The 20561-nt window shown below is 36.2% G+C and overlaps 1 protein-coding gene across 1 annotated transcript in view; it reads left to right on the top strand.

Moving 5' to 3' along the window:
• The first annotated feature begins 20142 nt into the window (after positions 1-20142).
• VEPH1 (ventricular zone expressed PH domain containing 1) overlaps positions 20143-20561 on the top strand; it is a 205981-nt gene continuing 205562 nt past the window's right edge. Inside the window, exon 1 of the mRNA XM_090272057.1 lies at positions 20143-20259. The gene's annotated coding sequence lies outside the window, so the exon portion shown is untranslated. The remainder of the gene's footprint in view (positions 20260-20561) is intronic.

Genomic DNA, 20561 nt, shown 5'->3' with positions numbered 1-20561 from the left:
TGAAAATTTTAGGAAGAATGAAGGATAGAAGTAAATCATGGAAATAATAGAAGAATCTCAAAATTTGTCAATTATCCCATTTTCATTTGTTGGATGGGCTAAGGAAAGTTCTCCAGCCATACTCTAGGAAGAGAAAAACATTAAGGGTCATCAGGTAATTTTTTCCACACTTTGTTTCAATGACATATATCATACACTGTTCAATGCTGCCATGGGGCCCAGACCCATGTTTACATGAGGCCCCTCTTTCTTAGATCAATCAGAAAATGTGAATTTCAAAAATTCATAATACACAGGCAAAAGGGTCTAAAAGCACAATAGCTTATTACCTCACCATACACAAAGATACAAAGTAAAGCTCAGACCCAGAACACATATTTGATGCACTAACACATTAGTCAGAGGTCATAAAACCTTAAAAGTACTCTTTAAATTACCAAAAAGTAATGTTCAGTTATTAAATATTTTAATGAAATTTTATTATTATGAGATATAGCATGCATCAAAAGCATATATACTATAACTGCATGTATGACATGTGTACACACCTATGTATATATTTTAAATAATAAGACACACCTGTGCCCTCTAGCTACCTTAAGAAATAGAAAATGACTCATATTTTGAGCTGCCATTGTATTTCCACAACAGCAACCTCATTCCCTCCCTTTACCAGGTACTTATTTTACTGAGTTTAAGGTTGATCATTTCCTTTTCTTTCTTAATAATATTACTATATGTGCATGTACTTCTAAGCAATATATTATCTAATATTTCCTGTCCTTCAATTAAAAGACTCACACTATATGAATTATTCTAAACTTGCTTTTTTTAATTCAATATTATGATTGTAGAATTGACACGCCAGTATGCATAGATTTAGTTTATTCATTTTCATTCCTGTGTACTATTCCACTAAATATATTACAATACTTCATCCACTATACTGTTCCTTTTTTATTATTATGAACAATCAGTGCTGCTTCTACAGATCTCCTGGTGTTCATGGGAAAATGATCCCCTTGGGTATACATTTAAGAATGGACTTGCTAGGTCCTGGGTATGCTCTTCTTCCACTTTATAAGGTAGTGTTGCATTGTTTTCCAGAATAGTTTTATTAATTTACACTCTCAATATTTATAATAGTAACCAAAACAATTACTGGATCTTTATCTTACACAATATATGAAAATCAACTCAAAAGCAATTAAAAATTTAAATATAAGACCTGAAACTATGAAACTTCTAGAAAAAATGTAGGGGGAAAGCTGCTCAACATTGTCTTAGCAATGACTTATTAGATATAACAGCAAAAACACAGGCATAAAAGCAAAAATTAGTAAATGAGAATACATCAAACTTAAAAGCTTAAGCACAGCAAAGGAAACAACAGAATGAAAAGGCAACATATGGAATGGGAGAAAATATTTGCAAACCATATATCCAATAAGTAGTTAATATCCAAAATATGTAAGTCACTCCAACAACTCAACAGCAAAAAAGAAAAACTCCAAATAACCCAATTTTTAGAGGAACAAAGGACTTGAATAAATATTTCTAAAAAAAGACATACAAATGGCCACCAGGTACATGGAATGATGTTCGACATCATTAATCATCAGAGAAATTCAAATCAAAACCACAGTAAGATGTTACCACTTACCTATTAGGATTGCTATTCTCAAAAATAATAACACATGTTGACAAGCATGTGGGAAAATTGGAACCCTTGTACAGAGTTGGTGTGAATGTAAAATGATGCAACTGCTATGAAAAACAGTATGGAGATTCCTCAAAAAATTAAAAATAGAACTACCATATGATCCAGAAATTCCACTTCTGGGTATACATCCAAAAGAATTATAATTGGGATGCCAAAGAGGTATCTGCACTCCCACATTTGATGCAGCATTATTCATAATAGCCAAGAAATGAGAACAATTTAAATGTCCACTGATGGATGAATTAACAAAGGAAATGTGGTATATACATACAATAAAATATTATTCAGCCTTAAAAAAAAAAAGAAAATCCCACCATACGTGACAACACAGATGAACCTGAAGGACATTGAACTAAGTGGAATAAGCCAGTCACAGAAAGACAAATACTGCATAATTCCACTTACATGAAGTACCTAAAATAGTCAAACTCATAGAAGCAGAGGAATAAATGGTGGTTGCAGGGAGGGGCGTGGGGACTTGTTCAGTGGATACAAAGTTTGAGTTATGCAAGATAAATAACTGTAGAGATATGTGGTACAACATAGTTCTCACAGTTAACAATACTGTATTGTATACTTAAATTTTTTGTTAAGAGGGGAGATCTCGGCTTCTTCCATGATCTTATTCTCTCCGATTGTTCCCTGTTTCTTCCATAATCCCATTCTCTGATATAATTTCCTGCTTCTCCCACAATTTCCCATTCTCTCCAATAATTCCTTTCTTCTCCCTAAATCTCATTCTCTTCCTTAGTTCTCTGCTTCTCTTATAATCTCATTCTCTCCCATAATACTGTTCCGCAAGCCTGTGTTTTCCCATAATTTCATGAACTGTCCCACGATTCCTTATTGTTTCCCACATTACTATCGTTTCCCACAATTCTCTGTCTCAGAATTCTTTGTTCCCTCCCACAGTCCTCTTCTTCCCGATGTCTTCCATAACTCCCTGTATTGTCCAACAATTCTCAATTTTATCCCACAATTCCATTGCTTTCCCACAATTCCCTGTCTTATTACACAATTCTCTATTTTCTCCCCCAATTCTGTTGCTTTCCCACAATTCCCTAAAGTATCTCACAATTTTACTCTCTCCCTCACTGCCTTGTCTTTCATGAGTTTGTTCTCTTCCAGAGTCCTCTTTTTCCCCGGACAATCTCCTGTCTCCCACAACTCTGTGCACTAACCCACAATTCTCTATTTTCTCCCATAATTCCATTGCTTTCCCACAATTCCTGGTGTCTTGCACAATTCCCCGCTTCATTCACAAATCTTTATTCTTTTCCACAATCTTCTATTCTGTCCCACAGTATACATTTCCCCCCCCACAATTCTCCATGCAACTGGCATCTATAGTGTAGAGGCCAGGTTGCTGCTCAACATTCTGTAGTGCACAGGTCAGTTCCCACCACAAAGAATGGTTCAGCCACAAAATCTATCCCACATGTCAAGTCAATAGGGCCTACTCTAAAGGAAAAGCCTCTTAAGGGGTATAATTAATTCAAACAATGGTTATTGAGTGGTGACCACATGCCAGGCGACACATCAGGCATTGGGCACTGCTGGCCCTCCCACTAAACGATGAAGATTGCTGTTTATGCAGATGCTAAAGCAAAGTTCTCCACAATTCTCAAAAACTTGGAAATAAAATATGTTGCTATTTGAGAATTAACTTTAAAATATGTAAGTAATAAATTAGAGCACCGACATGCAAACACTCCTTCAAGTGACAAAAGGACTCATATCCTAGACTGAAGAGAAAGAGCTAGAGGAGTCTAACACCTGGAGAGAGAGCAGGTTATTTTCAATAGAAAGGTTAATCATGCAAGGCAGAGATGACAGTAAGATGATGAACAAGGAAAAGGCCACAAAAAGGAAGATACAAAGAAGGAATAATAAATTCGCATTATTTAGACAATAATTTTTAATTAAATACCCAGTAAGTACCTTATAGAGGCTATGCCATGTGATCCTCACAAACATTCTATGAGGTTATTATTATTATAAAACATCTCTTTCTTGAAGGCAGGCTGTAGCAGGGTCCACATGTGCACTGGCTAGAAGAGAAAGGCTACCTTCACACCACACGTGTATGTACACACACACACACAATACATCTGTCATGATGGGTATGTCCAGAAATATAAAAAACTGATGCAATACATAGTCAACTGATATTAGTCACAACCCCTATTCTGATTCCAGACTCAGCATGTAGTTTTTGATAATTTAGTTCCCCCTAGAGATTCTTTGCAAGGAAACACTGAGCACATCAAGCTGGCATGAACTTCCGGAAGATTGAAGAGTTCTCATTATACTTTTCTAAATTGAAAGTCTGGACTTCCAGCCAAGATGGAGGCGTAGAAAGACACGCTGTGTCTCCCTCCACAACTAAGAAGAAATACAAGTACCTCAAAACTAGAAACAACCAGAAGTTTCAGAAACTCAAACTACATGGAAGTCCAGCAAACAAAGATATAAAGAAGAAATATTCATCCAGACAGGTAGGAGGGACAGAGAGGATGCCGTGTGGTGGCGGCAGCAGCAGCAGCAGTGGCAAGCTGGCAAAAGCACAGTCACACATTTTAAAAAGTCAGGAGGGACATCTAAGAAGCATTCCCAGCTCCTTACCAGACCTAGCCCTGGGGAAAATCAAGCCTCATTGCTCCTTACTGTGCAGACAAGTGGGGGTTGGGGTGAAGGCAGAAACTGCCAGTCTCAGCAGAGTCCGCTTGTTTAAGGGGCCCCACAGTCCTAGAACATCTGCAGACCCACCCACTCTGGGAATAATGGCCAGGGCAGCAGCTAGAGGGGCACCAGTCTGATGCGGAAGTGGGAGAGGTGCCTGGAAAAAGGGCGAGTACTGGGCTGGCGGCATTGTTCATTCTCGGACCCCTTCCCCACATACAGCGCCACAATATGGTGAAACAGGTCGCCCTGTACTGATGAATTCCTAAGGCTCCACCCCTTATAGCATAACAGGAGTAACAAACAGCTCTACCTGGGACGTGGAGGCAAAAAAACACAGGAGCTTGTCAGAATGAGGAGACAGAGAAGTATGGCCCAAAAGGGGAAATGGATCAAGGTTCCAGTGGGAGAACTAAGCGACAAGAAGATAGACAACCTAACAAACGGAGAATTCAAAACACTGGTGATAAAGATGCTCACAGGTTTGACAGATATGCTTGAGTACAGCAAATGCATAAGAGAAGAAGTGAAGGCTATGCTAAGTGAAATGAAGAAATATCCACATAAAACCAATGGTGAAGGGCAGGAAACAAGGGTTCAAATCAATGATTTGGAACATAAGGAAGAAAAAAACTGTCAACCAGTGCAGAATGAGGAATCAAGAATTGAAAAAAAATGAGGAAAACTTCCCAAATTTTGTGAAGGAGATGGACAGACATGTCCAGGAAGCATGGAGAGTCCCAGGTGAGCTGGACCCAGAGGGGACCACACCAGGACGCGTCATGACTGAGATGCCAAAGGTAAAAGGTAAAAAGAGTCCTGGGGGCAGCAAGAGAGAGGCAGAGAGTTGCCTACAGGAAGCTGCCTTTAGGACTATCAGCTGATTTCTCAGAGGACACTTTGGCAAGGAGTATTTAATGTGATGAAAGGCAACCTGCAACCAGGATTACTCTATCCAGCAAAGCTATCATTTGAAATGGAAGGGCAGATGACGTGCTTCCCAGACAAGGTGAAGTTAAAGGAGCTCATCATCACCAAGCCATTATTATATGAAATGTCAAATGGACTTACTTAAGAAATAGAAGATCAAAACTATGAACACTAAAATGACAACAAACTTACAACTATCAACAACTGAATCTAAAAAATAAAAACAAAATCCAACTAAGCAAACCAGAATAGGAACATAATCATAGGTATGGGGATCATTTGGAGGGTTATCAGCTGGGCGGGCAGAGGGGGGAAATGGTGCAGGGACTAAGAAGCATAATCGGTTGGTACAAAATAGACAGGGGGATGTTAAGAATAATATAGGAAAGGGTGAAGCCAAAGAACTTATATGCATGACCCATGGTGTGGAATTGCTGGAGGGAAGGGGGATACTGAGCAGAGGGGAGCAAAGGGGAAAAAACTGGGACTACTGTAACAACGTAATCAATAAAATATACTTAAAAAATTAATAAATTGAAAGTCTGGTTATAAATTAACTTATCACATGGTTCACCTACAGGGAAGAAACTTATTGATATGAGACAGTGAATATTCTTATACAATAAATTTTCATAAAAATTTATAAATATATACTCTGTGTGTTTACATGAATAAATAACACATGTCACTTTTTTTAATGAGAGGAAATCTCATATTAAGTATTCTTACCTCAAAACTAAAACCAAATGCAAAGGGCAAAAGGAAAACTTTGGAGGTGATGGATACCTCTATTACTTTTATTGTAGTGATAGTTTCATAAAAGGGTGCATGCATATGTCCAAACTCATCAAATTGTATATATTAAATTTGTGCATGTTTTGTATATCAATTATAGATTAATGCTATTTTTTAAAGTATTTAACACGTTTTAAAAATGCCCAACTTATTTATTTATTGAATTAACATTGAAAAACACTAAAAAAGATCTAAATAATTTTGAAATTATAATATACTATGGATAAGAAAATTTAATACTATGGAAATACTAACTCTCCTCAGATTAATTGTAAATTTTATATTCCAATCAAAATTTAGATAAAGTTTTACCTGGGATTTATAATCTGGTACTGAAGTTACATGGAAATTCAGAGGATTAAAAGTAGCTAGAATAATTATGAAAAAGAAAAAGATGAGGCATCTTGCTCTACCAAATGTGGTAATCAAGAGAATGTGGCATTAGTGCAAAGATAGACTGTATACTAAGAAAACAGAACATCAAACTCAGAAACAGAACATCCTCTAGAAGGGAATGGTATAAGTAGAGATGGCAGGGATAAACTCCTAAATAGTCCTCTGACTATTGGTTGACTATACTGGGAAAGATAAAACAGAGCCCTGCATACCACCAAACACAACAGTTAATTCTTTGTGAATTAAAACTGAAATGTAAAATGCAAAACTTAATCTTTTGTGAGATGTAAAGGAGAATAAACTTATAATCTCTGTGTACAAAGAAAGATTTCTTAAACAAAACACAAAGCATGAAGAAAAAGATTTATGATTTTGACTACATTATAATCAAGATATTAAAAAAACATTTAAAATGTCATAAAGAGTGAAATGCAAACCACAAACTGGGGAACATATTTGAAATACATATATCTGGAAAAGAACACATCAAAAATACAATAAAGAACTCTTACGAATCATTAATAAAAAGATAAATAATGAAATAAAAAATAGACAAAAGTAATGAATAGGCATTTCACAGAAGAAAATATGAATGGCAAATAAATATTGAAAGATGCTCAAACTATTGGATATCAATAAATGGCTATTTAAAACCAGGGTAAGTTATAATTTACAAGTCAAGCAATATTATCTATTGATGATGATGTAGAACTAAGAACTCTGACCCATTGCAGATGAGACTGTAAACTAAGACACCTACTTTGGAAAAAAAAAATAAGCATTTTCCATTACAGTGGAGGATTCACATGGTCTATGACCTAACAATTCCACTTCTAACTATATACCTAAGGATATACAACTTGCACATTCATGCCAGGAGACATGTATAAGAATGTCCAGAGCAAACTCTCTATAACAGCAAAAATGGAACCTGCAGATTCCCATCAACATAGAAAGGATAAAGTGGGAAAAAGGCATAGAATGGAATACTATGCAACTGTAAAAAGTAAGTCAACCACCACTCCATACATAAATTGCAAAAACACAAAATATTGAGTGAAAAACACTTGGTCATAAAAGAATAGATACTATAGTACTCGATAAATATTTCTTAAAAGTAAAATATTTAGATAAATACATAGGTTATAAAAACCATAAGATAAAGCAAGATGATGATGGTATACAATTTAAATAGTGCATTCTTTCTGGATGAGGAAATGGAAGGAATGATTGAGGAGGTACACACATTCTAACCACAGTTAATGTTTATTTTTGTAGCTGGATGATGAGTATGAGTGTTGATTTCATCAGCCCTTAAATTGTATATATAAAAATATACATTTATACACTCATTTGTGTATACATTGTAGAACTCACAGTTGTAGAACTCACAGTTTTAGAAAGAGACAAAATCAATTATACAGCTAACAAATATGACAAAAACTGTGAAAGCATCGCTTGATTGACCAAGTAAGGGTCATTCTATGCCAACAAGTAAAAGGAGGTGTGATTACAGTAAGTGCGCTGCCTTGGGTCCCATTAATTCATTTGGGGCCCCAGGGCATACGTAAATATTTGACACCTGGTATATAATAGATATTTGATACAGTTGGTGGAAGAAAGGAGGAAAGGAAGGCAAGGAAAGTGAAAGAACCAGAGAGAGAGATGGAGGTAAGGAAAAAGAGAAGGAAAAAAGTAGAGAAGTGTGTGGGACGGGAAGGAGGCTGGCTCTCCTAAATTTGTGAATAATTGGTTATACACAATAAATAGATTCTCTGTTGTCTGGAAAGAGTTCAGTCTTATCTTGACTGAGGGAGAGCTCTATTCTCTTGCAGAATTTAGCCCATTGTGTCTTGTGTTACTAATGGCCACACTGACAGCTATAGTACACCACTGAGACTTGCTTGTCAAACATTAACTTCTATAACATGTTATAGATTTTTTCTGATAGAATAAGCATTACCACTTATATGGAATGAAAGAAGCTGCCTGATAGTATTTAATCTAATCTAAAAAACAAAAGAAATAACGTAGCAATGTAAGACACAGAAAGAACCCAAAGGGAATTTTGTTTTTAAGTCAGGACAGGAAGAGAAGCATTGAGTCTATAACGAAACCCTGACCGAATATACCTTTTGTCATACTTTCATGAGAAGTGGGGCAGTAGGTAAATAATCCAGTATGCTGATAGCATTTTTAAATTAAATATTTAAGGTTGAATAAATATGAAAATAATATTTATAATGTATTTTCAAAGTATAAAATAATGAAGAAACAAAAACTTGATTACACAACACACAGCTTTTAAGAATGGAACATTAATGTAATCTTACAAGCACTTCCCATATCCTCTCCCCTCCCCTCTCCTGAATTTTACTTATATCATCTCATAGTTTTTGTTTATAGTGTTCATATTTGTACATATTCCTAATCACTAAATTCTGTGATTTTAAAGATTTTTAAATACAATAATACTGCATTTTTTTTCCTACTATAACTTGTTTTTTACCACTTGGCATTCATTTTTTAAGATTTGTCCATGATAAAATGTACATGCCTATAACTTATTCATTTCCATTTCTCTTTACAATCACATTGTATAAATATCACAACAGGCTTATCGATATTTTTTTCTATTGATTGATATTTAAATCGTTTCTAGTTTTTTTGTTACCATATCACGATGAACTTTCTTGTACATGTTTCCTGGTTCACATATGAAAGTTTTTCTGGGACTATACCTAGGAGTGAAATTGGGTTAGAAGGCATACACATCTGAAACTTTACTAGATAATAATTGTTTTCTACAGCAGCTTACTAATTTACGCTTCCACCAGCATTGATTGAAAATTTCTGTTGCTCATATCTTCACCTGTCATTTTTGCCACTCTTATGAATTACTATTCATCAAGTCTTCTGATGTGCTGACTTACATCACACTCTTAACTAACCGCATATGGGATTCAGTCAGTATACAAACCCTACACTTAGATCTATGCCCATGATCTGAAGTTAGTGGTCCATGTTGAATTGGGCCATGGCCTCATTTGGGCATTTATCAAAAAGCAGGGCTTAAAAAGGAGAATAAGTCTGCTGTTTTCTCAATAAAGTGCTGATTGACAAACGTGAGGAAAAACTCATGATGTTAGTAGTAGAAATGAAATATTGTATTTGGCACTGTTGGGAAATCACCCAAGTTTTGTGGGTTTCTGACTTCATAACTACAAGATATTTGGATCAAAGTATAGTTACTTTAGGTGACATATGAATTCATAATCCAAGGGAAAAAGCCTCATAAAAATAACGTAACATTATATATATCTTGCAAAAGAGCCATTTAACTTGGCAAAATATTAATGAAATAAAACACATGGGTTAGATTTTCCTTATAATACACATAGGAATAAAATGTGCTCAACAAACTATGCTTTGGCTTTTGCTAAACTAGAAACATCTGAAAATAACCTAAGAGATTTCCCTAAACCATAGCATGTTTCTGGCTTTTTCCACCACTTAATTAAGTGTTGTTTTAATAATGAAGCACATTACAGATGGGGGTTGTATCCAGCCTACAAACCATTCTTTATAGGATAATAAAGATAAAGACAATAGTACTGACATAAAAAAATATTTAATTTCACGGTTTCACCTTCTTAGCATATGTTTCATATCAGCCTTACTAGTTATTTTTTTGAAATGCCCTTTAGTTAGGAAAGTTAGCCATTGTTTTGTCCTTGAAAATTTAGGTAGAAATCTATTATGATGGCTCAAGGATAAAGAAGATAGGTACGATGTTTCCTGGCAACTGTAATACTATTACTTACGAAGAACCAAGTTATGTATGCTGGAAAAGCATACATGATTGGAGTTCAGGCATGTTTCAAGGCAAGTTATTGCTTTATTTCACATCTTCACAAAGTGAACTCTTGAACCTTTAAAACTAAGGTTGTAGATAAGATACAAATATAACCATAAATGCCATTCTAGTACATTCTCAGTGCCCTATGTAGACTCATTTTCCAAAATTATAAAAAAAGGCATTTAAGAGATAAAAACCTGTTTTAGACTTCTATCACCAATGAAGAGTGTCTAGATAAATCTAGCCAATCCATTTGCTGAGGACAATGCAAACTGGAAAGACAATTTTTTAAGCGTTCTGGGAAAAAATATGTTTCAAAGCATTCAAAAGACAAAAAAAGTACTGTATTTGTGAGCAAAGATGTGGAGGATGATGGAAGCTGAGGAGGTGGACCTGGGTTTGGGGGCTATTTTTCCCCAGTGGGCTTCTTTATCTTCTTTTTTTCTGATTCAAAAAGGAACCTTAAAGTCTAAGAGGCTGAGACACTGAACATTATTTTTCACAGCTTCAGAGAAAAAAAGGAAATAGGCATTAGAGTCTAGGGTCCATCAGGAAGGGAAGAAGACTTGTACAAACCTTTGTAGAAATCCTGAAGGTCTAGACCTTAAGAATAAAAGAGGGTAAACTGGAAATAAATGAAACTCAGTTTCAATTTATCTCAATACCTAAAAATGGATTGAATTGTCTACATTCAAGAGACTCTACAGACAAACCTTTACAATTAATAATAGGATTCAACAAGTCTGTGCATACACAAAAATCTTTAAGGTTTCCTCACATTAAGAATAATAAAATGGAAAATATTATAGAAAAAAATTACAAAAAAGGTAAAAAGACACAACAGCAACTAAACTATAAGGTACCTAGGAGAAATAACTACAACTATGGGCCTCAACTTCATAAAAGAATATGTAATCGTTTACTGAAGAACATAAAAGACAACTAGAATAAGTAGAAATTTTACCTTGTTCATAAATTAAATAAATTAACATTTAAAAAAACCAATACTTCACAAATTATATATAATTAATTTCAATTCATAAAATGTAATTATGATTCTACTTAAGATCTCAAGTTGATTTCTATGAAATGAGTCTAAAATTTATGTGGTCAAAGGGTTGTAAAGGTCAAAGAATTTCTAAGTCAATTTTTAAAGAAAGAATAAAGAAGGGTGACTTTTCATACAATATAAAGACATACTTAAAAGCTAAGATCATCAAAACAGTGTAGTATTGGCACAGAGGAAAACAAACAGAACAATGGGACATAATAGAGACTCTTGAAATCAACCCAAACATATATGTAAACTTGGAATATAACAGACCATATTGGTATCATAAATCATAAATCACTGGTATCATGAATTGATGGGGTAAATGCAGACTAAAAATCTATGTTAGAAAAATTTGCTACATATATATTTTATATATGCATATGTATAACTATATTATCTCACATTATAAACAAACATAAATTTAACATTAAAACCTAAATATGAAAAAATCTACCTATTTTTGAAAAAAATATAGGAAAATTATCTCTCTTTATGAACTCAGTATAGAAAAGGCTTTCTTAAATAAGAAATAAAATGTGTAAAGCATTAAAGAAAAGATGAATGTGTTCAAAGCTTAAAACATCCATTTTAATTTACTGCTTTATTTTTAGAGATAAAGAAGAAAGGTCAAACTTACCCAAATACCAATTATTAAATAAATTATGGCATATGCATACAGTAGAATAATATGCAACTTTAAAAAAATGAGTAAGCTCTCTACATGCCAATATGGAAAAAGCACCAAGATATTAAATGATTAAAGCAATATACAGAATTGAGTATATATAGCAAATTGCCATTTATGTAAAGTTGGGAAAAGAAATATGTACTTATATTTATATTTGAATTAAGAAATTTTGAAAGAATATATGTTGTTTTTTGTAACCAAAGGTTGGGCAGGAACTAAGTAGATGGAGAACAGGGGTTTTGAAGGTATCTTTTCACTGTACACTTTTATATATATATATATATATATATATATATATATATATTTTAACTTCTGAACTACGTGAATGCATTACATTTTTGAATTCTAAATTAAAACAAAACTTTTCTATAGCAAATAACCTCCCCAAAACAAAGGTGAAACATAAGTTCAATTCAATTGCAATATATGTGCCCAATAAAGCCTGGATATCTACAATATGTAAAACACTCGTTCAAGTAATTAAGAAAAAAACACCCCATACAAATTCATGGAAAGAATACGAGACTAAACAAACATTTAACAGAAGAGGAATTATGAATATATGCAGAATTTAAAATGTGTTGAATTTCATCACTTATCTGAAAAGGCAAATTAATACAAAAAAGATAGTATTTTCATTTAACAGGTTAAATTAAAGAGTCTTTATTGAATGTTGTCAGGCTTGTGACCAAAATGCACCCTTCTTGTGGGAGTATTAGTTGGTACTGACAGTTTGGAATGTGCGTTGACAGTGTTTAGCAAAATGAAAAATGTGCATATGCTACAACCCAGTAATTTCACTTCTGCTGTGTATCCTAGACAAACTCCTGCAACTGTGCACCAGGAAGCACTTACAAGGATGTTCCTTTTAGTGTGTATTTAACAAACACTCCCTACAACCCAGTCATTTCATTTCTAGTATGTATCCTAGATAAATTCCTGCAATTGTGCACCAGGAAGCGCTTATAAGGATGTTCCTTTTAGTGTGTATTTAACACTCATGTAGCACTTACTACATTCCAGTCTGGTTCTAAGAACTTCACAAATATTATCCAGATAACAACCCTAGGAGGTATGTACAATTAGTATCCTTAATATCCTTACCTTAGGAAAAAAAATTAAAAACCTGAAATACATATAAGATTATGGCCCAAAGTCACATGGCTAGTAAATGGTAGGACTGGATGTGAATCCAGGCAGCCTAACTCAAAAATGTGTTCTTTCATCCCCAATAACACAGTGTCTCTTCATAAAATCCTGCACACCACTTCCAACTTCATCAGTAGAGGAAAGAATCAATAGAACATGCTATATTTGTAGGATGACATGCTATCAGCATAGATATTTATTTATAATGTATATATAAATAGTTCTCAAAGCATCTTATTGTAAAATAAAATGAAATTTCTGAAAGAATTTGTATACAATCAGTATGTTGTATAGAACATACTGATGAAGCTCTCTGGGCCTCGAGGGAGTTCCTAGGTATATCTGAGTTTTTCTGTGCATGTAATAGGCTCTTGCAAAGCTGGGTGGCTGAATACAGAACTGGTATACCTGGAGGACTGTCAGACGTTAGAGAAGTTACTTACAGAAAATGAAATCATCCAGGAGTTCTCAGGGTTTACGTGTAATTTACCCATTTAAAGTTTCTTTTGCATTTATATAATTGCTACAAAGGAAGCATCTTTGTCTGACTTGTGGTTAAATAAATGTTCTTTATTTCAAATTTACTAAGGATGGGATGGGGCCAGGAGCAGAGGGGGAAAAATAGAGCAATAGTCTGTGAAACTAATTACCCAAAGGAATGTATGAAAATTGTGCATGCATGGATAGATTTCATGATCAGGTTTATTGAGGTCAAACAATATGTGGTTAGGAATCGCCAAACAAGTCTAGGTGCTTAAAGTGGAAGTATTTGAAGAACTGAACATGGAGTCGGTTAAGAAGAATTAATTTGGAGAGTCCCACTTTCAGGTACATTGCATGACTACATTCTTTCCCAGGCCTTTCCAGCCTCTACTGGTTGTCCGTGGAAACCTGTGGTTGTCATTAAAGGGGCTCATTTATCATAACTGGTTCCTAATGAGTCCCCTGGTTCATTTCCTTTGCAGAAGAGCCCTCCCACAAATCTGAGTTTCACTGCTTCTGTCAGGTAGAACTTTCTTTAATGGAAAATGGCAGAAAACCCAACCTAAAATTATTTAAGCTAGTAAAGAATTGACTTACAGTGAGGATGGATCTTCGTCAACTTCAGGGGCAGCTAGTTTAAGGAACCCAAATTAAGTCACTAAGATTTGGTTTCTTGGTGGCCAACTGGCAAGAACAACCAGTCCTCATATTTTCTTATCAAGTCCATCCAGCAGAAATGATCTGTACCATCAAAACCAAACATTTGTCTTTGTCATGACTTTCATTGGGCTGGAAGGAGTCATACACATCCCCTAGACTAATCACCACGGTCAGGAGAATGCAATTTCTCTAACTGGCTAAGATCCAACCTGTCTCTGTGAGTCAATTCTGCCTAAAGAACATTGTTTCCCAAGAGAAATTTGGATACAGTTTTTACAAGAAGTAGGATAAGTGGATTTGGGGTGGTAAACACAAAAGAAAATTCTCTTTACCTCATGAATATGCCTTTTAATTGAGCCAGCAATTTATTTACATGTCAGCACGATTGCCAATGACACAGAAATATTGATATTTCCAGTTGTACACCTTACTCTCTCCCCACTGCATGCACACACTTAGTTTGACTGAAAGCTAGTTAGAATGGCTCAGAAATATTCTATCACTCTATATGTAGGCAAAACCTCAGATCAATAAGGGGCCAAAGCCCATGTCATATACTTAAAAGGGGAGAGAAGAGCCTCCAGATATAACAAGCCACTGGGCACTATCAATTAATTTATGCATTAAAGGTTTGAAGAGTTTTCTTCTTAAAAGAGAGAGACATGTGAGGAGATGTAGGAGCATAAGAGATCTCTAGTGTATGAAGCCTGAAAGGAGAAGTCCTATATTTGGATGGTAAAAGAAAGTGAATTAGCAATTTGGATGGGCACAAGAAGAAACAGTGCTGGCATGGAAAAATCCCTGCTGCTTCATTTTGTTGTTCAGTGGTTCATCAGCAATACCAGTAGCATGCTTAGACTTTTTGCTCCTTTAGCCATTTTATGTCTCTTGTGGTATTTTTTCTTCTATCATACTTGGCTTCAATACTATCCTCACTTCACTACTTCCCTCTCCCCGCTCCTCTCCAAGCCTTTCTACTAATGCCTGTCTGATAAAAGTCCCCACATCTGATATTAATCTAAAACTTCCTTCATTCCTTAAAGGGAGTTATTCATTAACAGAAGTTAAATTTGTAAGGCAAATCTAATTCTTTCAATCTACTGATTTGCTCAGAGATGCTTCTGTAAATCTCCTGTAGAAATAAGCAAAGCTTTGTGCCAATTGTGAGCTTTAAGCAGAAGTTTGGGAGAGGGAGGAGAAGTTACTCATTTGCCCTACTCCACATGGTGAGTCCAGAGGAGGGAATCAAGTGTACCGCAGGCCTGACCTGCAGCGCAGGGAAGCTCAGCAGCCGCCAACAGGACAGGACCCGGCGGGGGCGACAGGGCTGCCCCTGAGCATGGCCCTGGGTTCCAGACGAACTGCTCTACAGATCAAGTGTTTTGACTTTCCTATGGTGGTCTGTTTCCTGTGCTAAGAGGTATGCCTATCCTCTTTCCTGTCCTTTTGTTCAGCAAAAACAAAAGCTAATTAAAGTAAATGCCAGAAGCCACAATGAGACAGAAGTGGGCTAAGGAGTGGGCTTCTGGAGCTGGGCAGAGAAACTTCCCAGGGATGGCTGACTATGCAGATTAAGCACATTTGGGAGTTGTGTGTCTGTCCATGTATGCATGCTTTTCAGTTATTAGGGTTAAAAAAAAAAAAAGCCACCTCTCTGTGGGTTATTAAAACATGTCTCAAAAAAAAAAAAAATGTCTCTAGGCCTCAGGAGAGAAAACTGTGCTTCTATGTGCATTTTTTCTTTACTCCATAATAGTTCAGGCTCATTTCTGTTTCATAGTTTTGTTTACACAAAGGAACATCTTGCAACCAGCAAAAAAACTGACCCTGCCTCTAATTTTCAAAAAAAAATTCAATAGCATTATAATAGTCACTGAGCAGGACAGCCACCATTATTATTTGTTGTTGCTATCATTCAGTTATCATAGAAATCATATTTGAATCTAACCACTTTTCATTGTTCTTTTAAATATGTATTTTGTTCTTTCAAATTGCTATCATAAGCTTTCATTGGATTTCATGGCATTTATATATGTTTTCAATTAAAGAATAGAAAAAAATACTTAAGGAATTATTTGAATTGATCATGCAGTTGTTTGATATATAGAATTTAAATGTAAATAAAGATACATTTAACATTGAGTTTTTCTTGTAATTTGAGAATTTGGGTATGCGTTCTGGAAAAACAAACCCACGAAATTTGAATTAAATTTTTTAGCAAGATGTATATCAATTCCAGAGCAAACATGAACTGTAAAATCCAATTCTACTGGTGAAAGTGGATACACTATGAAATCATTATGACAGATCACAAATTCTTGGTTTAGAAAACTGGTTAGACTCGAAGATGTTTCTCTCATTTCCCGTGAAGAAAAATGTTTCCTATCATATTTGTGTTTCAGTAAGTTGCAATACATATTCAAATTTAAATATGGTTTTGTGTTCTGGCCTAAATAGGTCACCAAACCTATTTGTTTGCACTCTGAGAGTAAAAGGCCTGCTACAAACTTAGACTGTATGAGTTCTAGCAAAAAGCCGAAGGGCTGAGTTCTTCAGCATCATTCGGAGTAACCCAACCGCAGAGGCTTTCGGTGGAGGTGAAGTGTAGCAACATGTGGTGGCAGAGGAAACCGAGAGACCCCCAAGAACAATAGACATCTTGTGGGAAGGGCTGAAATGCATTCCCATGGGAATGCCTGTAGTTCTTTCACACTGTGTGAAAAAGATGCTCCTTGAAAAGAATCTTAAATTCTTTCTTTCAGGGGGAAATCTATCTGAGAACTTCATCAAAAGTTTTTAGAACCCATGTGGGTTTATGTTAGTCAGTGGGGATTTTTAATACAGGTGAGTAAAATGAGATTTTTTTTGATGCACAGTAGTGTTGTCCAAAGCGCAATGTAAATAAATATTGTTATGCTAGAAGTGAAGAAACCGGAGAACATCTGAACCTGGAGATGGAAGCTGGAGGAAAATTTCCTCAGAATAAATTGGCTTCATTTAGCAGAATCTACTGATGCATAATAGTGCAAACCAGCAATGCTTTATTAGCATCCATTGAAGAGAGGTCACCTTGGAAAGTCATAAAGAACTTTCCCTCTGAAGGGAGTTACACACTTCCTCCTCACTGTTACTGTTTAGCCATGGCGGGGGTAGTGCTGCAGTGCAGCTTTCTCTCCAGGGAAAAGAATAGGTTTGCAAAAAAAAAAAAAAAAAAAAAATAGAGACACATTCAAGAGAGTTCATGAAGTACCCAGATTTAAGATTGAGGGAGAATACAAGTAGGGTGTAAATATGACACAATGGGAAAAGCCCGGGCATCTGTAACACTGTGCATTCAATGTTAGGTAGCTGTACGGTAGTGCATCAATTTCTAAAAGGGATGGCATGGGAACATGTTAACAGGAGAATGACTTATAAGAATAATATTATTAAGGATATGATTGCTGTCACTTCTTGGGTGGTTGCTATCTGCCAAGGTCTGTGTTAAATGCTTTACATAATCTCATTAAACCTCCTAACAACCCATATCACAATCCTCAGATGCAAAGAAGAAACCTGAGGCTCAGGGAGGTTAATTAATCTGCCTGGGTTTGCACAGCAGGCAATGGCATAGCTGAGCCCAATTGTGTCTAGGTTCCCACTTGTTACTGGAGTCCCATATGTCCAAGGCTGGCCCCTACACTCTTTTAAAAATGTAAAAAAACTGGATAAATTCTAGTGATAGGAGCCATTAAGAATGGAGGAAGAAAAGAAAGGAATGCTGAAGAAATATAAATTACCCATTAAAAGAAGGGATTTTATCACTATCTGTAAGACAGAAAAGTTACTAATAAAAGAATACACCTACTCACAGATGACCAGATACTCTATTTTTATAAAAGAAACTCTTCAAGGGGACATTTCTCTATGGGTTGATGGCATGAAAATATGATTGATCACCAAATGTCTAGTGAGATTTATGAGGTCATTCCCCTGGAGCCTATGACCTAGTTCAATGGCACATGTGTGGCTATGTGACCACACACCTTTGTAGGGTAGCACTCTGGGGAGACAGTCACAATGTCCACATCTCAGTGATCACACACATGAATTTATCTACAGCACAGCTTCCCATACACTTTGCTAGCAGATAAGTTACTTGATGGACAGCAGACCTACAACAGGAACAGACAAAATAGGGGTAGAGAATTCTACAGTGTTAAAAAAAAAGTTGTTTTTTTAAATGCACTGTTAACTGTAGAAACAATAAAAGAAGCTTTCAGTGCCCTTTTTTTCCTCTGAAGTGTCAATAGATCAAGCAGGTAAACATTGTCTCTGTAATATTTAAAATGCAAATTGATATATCTGGTCCAAGTAGATTTTTATGAAGAAACTTCCAGCAAATAATGTGGGAAAAAAAGAGGGTACAGTAAGTCTTCACTTGATATCATCAATAGGTTCTTGGAAACTACAACTTTAAGCAAAACGAGGTATAGCAAAATCAATTTTACCATAGGTTAATTGATATAATAAATAAGAGTGAAGTTTCTGGTCACAAAAGACATGCCAAGCTTTTAAATAAAGACCCAAAACACTTCTAATAATAAACATTGAAATAAATGTAACTATACATACACTTAAGAAAGATTAGTTAAAACAAGTCAGATCATTATTTTCCAACCTGCTTATCCAAGTTCAGGGTCTTCCGTGCCAAGAGTCTATCCTTGCAGATCAGGATGCAAAAGGCAGAAGCTACCCTGGACAGGACGCCCTTCCATTGGGGGGGCACACGTACACACACACCACACACTCAGTCTGGGACAATTAGACAAGCCCATTCATCCCATGTACACATCTTAGGGATGTGGGAGGAAATTGAAGCACCCAGAGAAAACCCACGCAGCCATAAGGAGAACTTGAATACTCCACACAGACAGTGGCTGCCTGCAGGGACTCGAATTTCTTTTCAATGTTGAATGAAAGGACATTATTGGAGAACCTGCTGTATGCATTTTTGTTAAGTTTGTTCTGTTTATTAGCAACTTCCTGCATCCTTATACTTTCAACAGTATTAATCTAGAGCAACGATTTTCAACTAGTGTGCCACAATAATTTTTAAAACATGCACTCCCTGACTATTTAGTCAGGGGCACTGACCTCTTCTTCTCTTAGATCGTCAAATTAAAAAATGACAGCAGCCAACGCCGAATTGGTGCACCGCAGAATTTTAGTAATGAGCTTATGTGTGCCATGAGGTGAAAATGGTCAAAATCACTTCTTCAGCTGTGGCTCTTACAGCACAAACTCTCGGTGTTTCAAACCTCCTGTGTGAAGTCTCCAGAGGGAGGGAAGTGTTAATTAAGTTACAGTTCTCTCTTCCCCCCGGCTTTGTGAAAGGGCTCCCGGTAGCCATTGCAGCCACCTGCTTGAGTTGCTGTTGAAACTGTATTTCCTATGTGCCTCCCCTCTCCACCCCCACACCCCCCACACCAGCACCATTCTTCCCAGGGCAAGTATAGATTTTCACGAACACAGGGAGTTTTGTTTTCTCTGTTAAAAACAACGCTACTTGACTGGAGCAGGCTTTATGTTTCGCCCCAGGAAACAGAGCATTTCACTCAGAGGTAACTCTCCCCTGGGCGAGGTGCAGCCTGTCACCTGACCAGCTCTGGAGCCGCCCGTGGCACCGGGCTGCATTCCTTGAATTCTTTCACCCGGCACCGCAATGATCAACTTCAGGTTCACTGAGCTGAGTGGATTCCGCTCGCTGTGCCCTTGGAGCCCGCTGCCCGAGTCTCCCGCCCAGCCTCACAACACACAGCTAAGGGACAGCAAGCGCCTCTGTGAGGACTAGCACACAGGTAAACTGAGTTTGCTGGGAGGGAGACCTGAGACTCCCTGAAATGTGTCACGCTCGGTGCAGAATCATTTCTCTTTGGGGTGTGTCTGTTTCTCCTTACAGAAACCTTACTTGTCAACCAATACCTGCTTAAGAAATGTATACTAAATAATGAGAATGTGGACTTCATGTTAGGCTCCTGCAACATTAGAAAAAGAAATTATGAGAGTGAAAGTTGGGAGTAAGAAGGAATTTTATAAGCTAGTTTTTTTTCCTCCCAATTCAAAAAGTACAAGATTTGGAGGTTGACCTACTTGGATGTGA

The sequence above is a fragment of the Furipterus horrens genome, unplaced genomic scaffold (assembly GCF_987537825.1).
Source record: "Furipterus horrens unplaced genomic scaffold, mFurHor1.1.pri manual_scaffold_1, whole genome shotgun sequence".
NCBI lineage: Eukaryota > Metazoa > Chordata > Mammalia > Chiroptera > Furipteridae > Furipterus > Furipterus horrens.
The sequence above is the reverse complement of the archived record's forward strand: the minus strand, read 5'-3'. Positions and strand labels throughout refer to the sequence as shown.